Source organism: Diuraphis noxia, unplaced genomic scaffold, assembly GCF_037042655.1.
Source record: "Diuraphis noxia isolate RWA-SAM2 unplaced genomic scaffold, SU_Dnox_SAM2 contig0005, whole genome shotgun sequence".
NCBI lineage: Eukaryota > Metazoa > Arthropoda > Insecta > Hemiptera > Aphididae > Diuraphis > Diuraphis noxia.
The window spans coordinates 20,227,705-20,233,184 of NW_028301715.1; the positions used below are offsets into that span (position 1 = coordinate 20,227,705).

The 5,480-nt window shown below is 24.5% G+C and overlaps 1 long non-coding RNA gene across 4 annotated transcripts; it reads right to left on the reverse strand.

The window, feature by feature from the left end:
* Nucleotides 1-746: 746 nt before the first annotated feature.
* On the reverse strand, nucleotides 747-5,480 carry LOC107166365 (uncharacterized). 4 transcript variants are annotated; one of them, XR_001506126.2, is made up of 7 exons: nucleotides 5,278-5,480; nucleotides 5,006-5,194; nucleotides 4,400-4,457; nucleotides 4,168-4,306; nucleotides 2,510-2,641; nucleotides 2,377-2,445; nucleotides 747-1,617 (listed from the first exon to the last, which is right to left on the reverse strand). It is a non-coding gene; the product is annotated as an uncharacterized LOC107166365 (long non-coding RNA). The 4 variants fall into 4 exon arrangements; XR_001506127.2 differs by having other exon boundaries at nucleotides 4,173-4,306; nucleotides 4,990-5,194; nucleotides 5,278-5,479; XR_001506124.2 differs by having other exon boundaries at nucleotides 4,173-4,306; nucleotides 5,278-5,477.

The window sequence follows — 5,480 nt, forward strand, 5'->3', positions numbered from 1 at the left end:
TCAAGTGAAACAAAGCCTACAAGTATATCTATATAAATATAAAAAGTATTATTAATAAATAATAATATTATTAGTAAAAAAATTTGCCTAATTTATACGTTTATAAATATAATATGATATGAAATCATTAAATACATTATCATCACAAGTTTAAATTAATCAGACAAAAAAAAGAACTTTTAAACAATTAAATATCTAAATATACGAGCAATTGTGTTATATCAAAATTATGACATAAGAGACAAATGACTTATTAGTAATAGGATATTTGGGGCTTAAAATGTTTATGTGTTAAGTATAGGGAACCAAGCAATTTAGTCGATTATCTATATCTGTGACATGAGGAGGCCATAGATTACAGGTTAAGAATTGCTGATACGTAAAATACTACGACAATTGGATAAACAAATAATATTTTTCTTTTCTTTTCTAAATAATGATTACTCTCATCAATGTTCAATTTAATATTCACTATCTAAATATAGTTTATATATATTATATTTTGCAAGAATTTGCAATTTCACCAGGGCTTGGGTTTTATAGTATTTGCTAATATTGTAATAGGATAAATAGCAGAATGAGCAATACATTTGTTTTAAGCGCCAAGGACTCTAAGTATACAATTTTATACCCCTATTTTTTTTGCATATTCAAGTATCTAAGGTTTTTGGTGCTATTTTTTCCTAATTTGTATTTACGTGAATCTAGTTTAGATTACATTGTATAAAAAAAAGTAAACACCCACATTTTTGTTCTTATTAAAATTTATTTTTAAAGCAGAAAGTTATTGAACAGTAAACAATTATGACTCCTTATCAGTTTCACAGCATGCATTTATATATTTTTGCCTAGAATATGGTGTCGTACATTTGTAGATTTGTTTTTTAAATTTTGAACAAAATACATTTTCAGTTTTGCTAATTTTCATGTCTTTAGGATGTATTATAGCGCTTATTTTAAGATTTGTTGAGTCGTATTATAGTGTATATTTCAGTTATTTTTAGTGCTATAAAATTTTAGGCCTGGTTATTACTATACAGTCATAAAAAAGTATATAGGTATTTCCACAACACTGTGAAACACATTTCCCTCAATTCCTACCAAGTGTTGAGTTCTGCCTTACACTAGTCACATACTATATTAAAGTATCAAAGTGTAGAAGTTATAATATGATATATGAAACCAGAATCTATGTTATTACTAATATTATTCTAATTGTTATCTATTGTCTAAATGTAATTTAATCAACAATAAGTTAAAATGACTTACGTTAGTAAAACTTTATTTAATAATAATAAAAAAAAATAAATTATATATGAAAAAGTGGAAATGCAAATATAAGATTTAAATTTATATTATTGTTGTTGATATACCTATGTAATTTTTCATGTATACATAATATTTTATTATACCTTTACTTTATTTTAATCACTACAGAAACCCAGAAATACTGAGAAATTTTTTAAGAGGACACCTTTTTTAAAGGGCTTATTTTGTTTTGATTGGATTTAAGTGACATACATTAGCAGAAATCTTGTGAATAATTGTTGATCGATAGTGTTTTTATTTTAGCAACGATGAGATGAAAAATGACATTCCTGCATTACATAATATTACCTAAAAAAAAGCATAAAATCAATTAGGTATACATATTACAAAGAATAAATTTATAAAAAAACATATATAAATCAAAAAAACATGCTTTGTTATATTTAGCTTATTAACATTTTTTTGTATTAATTAGGTTAGGTTAGGTTAGGTTACTAATTTTTTATTATAATCAAATTACCATTGTTCAAGTTATTTTTTTTATTCGTTAAGTAAAATTAATATAAGCAAAAAGGTAAGTTTTTTTAGTTTAATGTTAAAAATTAATATTCCTTAATTTAAATTAATAAATATATAATATATATTTTGTTTTAAAAGCTAACAAATACACTATAATTTAATAGGAGTTTAATAGAGGTGTAATTTCTTACAATTTAACAAAATGTATGTATTGAAATAAAATGCTGTAGCCTGTAGGTAATTGTATACTTTTATCAATAACAAAATAATTGTTGTGTATTTGTTTACATAAAGGTCCACAACTACTGTACTAAATCATGATAGTTAAATTCATTAGAATATAATTAATTACCCACATATTATAGTATAAAATATGATCCAATTTTGTTGTCAATTTTATGAACGAATACAAATATAGTAATAACTAATAAGTAAAAACTATTAATTAATAATAATTATGGAGTATACAAACATGTTTGGGATACTGAGCAAATAGCTTTATTTTCTTTTTCAATTCTTATATAATTGTATGTTTTTTCTTCTGATATTTATTAAATATTTTACTTAAGAAAATTATAAACTACTTACATGTTCAATCAACAGCTTTATTGGTTCAAAGTTAAACATCTTAACAATTCTAATGTTGTTGGTACATATCTATAAATTGTGTACAAACAGTTAGATATATTATGATTGTTTTTTGATGTCTGGACTTACATACATGGTTGCATACGAACTACTTATTGGCCATAAATGGATCAGTCATATTCACATTTTATTCCACCATATTTTCAAGCTTAAATGATTTCAATATTATATTTGAAATATTATCCAGTATATTAGTTGTATATCTCTAAAAATGTACAAGAATAAAATAAATTATTAATAGGGCTGTGAATTTAATGCACTAAAAAACCTTAAAAAATGCAATAAAATATGCACTTAAAATGCAAAATATGCACTTCAAATGCAAAAAAAATGCCAAAAATAATAGTATAAAATTCATTTTAAATGGTTTTTAATTTAATTTTTATATTTATATTAATATTAGGTACAGGATATTAAACATTAGTACAAAAAAGTGTTTATTTAATAAAAAAAGTTGATTGAATCTGAATTAAGTAACCTGAAACATTAAAAAAAATTGTTTGTTTATTTTGTTAAAATAATAAAACAAACTTAAAGATATTTGTTTCTGGGTACTTGACATAATATATACAGCCTGTGTAAAATAAAAATAAATGTTTTCAAACAAGTCAATTGACGGAATTTGGAAAAATGCTAGAAAATGAATTAAAAAAGCAAAATATGACCTAAAATGCGAAACAATTACCTAAAAACTTAAAAATGTAAAAAAATGCACAAATATGCAAAATAAAAGTTTCATAGATGTATTCGTAATTACATAATTCAAATTATGTACTTACAAAGCTATATTTTACAATCACAAAAAAAAAAAATGCACTTTCCTATAAATTCACAGCCTTGATTATTAAGGAATTTTATACATGATTAATCATAAATTATAATAATTAGTGATTTGATGTTTAAGAGTACCAATATAAATATTTGCATCATGTTATATTTTTATTTAGTATTCCATATTAACCTTATATTATTAGTTTATTATTTATTTATAATTTAATGAGTATTACATACTTTTTAATATATATATATATATATCTTTTACATTTAAAACTATATTTACAAAACAATACAAAATTCAAAAAAAATTTAGGTTAAGACCTACAATTGATGCAATGTCGTGAGGTTTATATGAAGCATTAAATAAAAAATGTTGCGAAAATCTATGACAGACATTTTCTATTAAGTAAGTCTTAATTGTATGAGGATTTCAAATAATAGAGCCATACTGAAGAATCAGACGAACTAATGAGCAATAGTGTTTTAACGATATGTTAAGTCTTAAATCCAATGCAATCTTCATTACAAAATCTAATGTTTTATTAAAATTATTAATATTATATTGTAAATTGCTTAAAATAAAATAGAAATAGAAAAACTATATTATTATTTTATATAGGTACATAAAAAAATTGTACACACTATTAATAATTGAACATGAATGTTACTGCTATAAAATAAATATTTTCTTATTTAATTAGTTATGATGTACCTATACACTTCTACTACTATTATTGGTGTATGTATTAAGAAATTGTTAATAGTTTTATTAGTATTGTTACGATTACCTATTAATTGTAAGTATTTTTACACTTCATGAAATTCTACATTCTAAAAATAATAAAAGAATTGGATTTATTTTAAACAAATCAAACCATTTGTCCATAAATATTGAGTTGAAAACAAAAACAAAAATCATGTTAACTATTAAAATAAAACACAGTGAAATTATACTTTACTCATGTTTTGTCGCATGTTGCTTCTGCATCTTGGACACAACTTGATGCTACAAGTTATGTATTTGGCACTATCTACCACCAATGTTCTCCATAAAATCACATATATTTGCTTAGGTTCAGCATAGGATAAAAATCTATATGCATATAATATGAAGTTTAAGCAAAATTATTTTTTTTAGCTATATATATAATATCAATAGTTTTTAATAAAAAAAGTATCATGGTACCAAAATGCTTGTACTCCAATGAAGTCGTTCTCATTATCGCTTAACCGGTGCTATAAATCTAAAATAAATTTCAATAATCTATTTTATGTACTTGTAAAAAATAATATTATATATTCAGAACCAGTGACGCACAGAGGTATTTTAAGAGCAATCGCAGTTAAAAAAAGTTAGTCACCCACTCACTCATTTTTTTTATTTATTAAAAATATTTTCACTTATTAATCACCATAGTTTAAGGAAATTAATTATTTTAATAAACTATAGTTTATGTTATAAATGTATAAACTTTTCTGTAACACTTGCAGCAATAAAATTTGCCCATCCCTTTTGAAAACACACGCAGTCAGTGGCGAAACAAACTTAAAATAATCCATAAGTAAACTTACCACACCCTCCCACCGACTTACCAGCTATAGGTACCTATTATATATTATACTCACGGCACCCACCCACCCCCAAACCATAAAAAAAATCGAGAAGCAATCGCTTCTCAAAGACTGCGGTCGTTTCGCCACTGCACGCAGTTGCATTACTTGTTAACCTGCTCGGGCGCCACTGTTCAGGACAATAAAATTTAAGATCTATATTACTGGAAAAATTTCTGACCATCAACTATCAAGCTGCCGGCTTACAGTTTCATTACATTTGTCACGTTTCAAGCATCCACGAATTGATAATGTTTGTGTAGGAACAAGGACTGCTGTAACATCATGTCACGATTGATTTGGTCAAATTATATTTGGTTCGCATTATCAATGAGTGTGATTGAAGAAAGTATTATTAAACACTGACACACTGCATAACAAACAATAGAATATTATGTACTTATAAGTTAAAGGATAGGTAATATCCATTACTTTTGTGCCAGCAGTACTCACATTTTAGAATAGTTTAAGACGAATCTCAAATGTTTGTGAAAATCCGCCGATTTGCCTCCGAATTCTAAATGCACTCAAATACTATAAATTGAATACTCGTAAAATATTTGATATTTTGATGTAAGTGTAGAGTATTCGAGTGCCATGTATTAAAACAGCACTGAGTTCGAAATTTGAAATTTGAAAAAACTTTATTATCTATG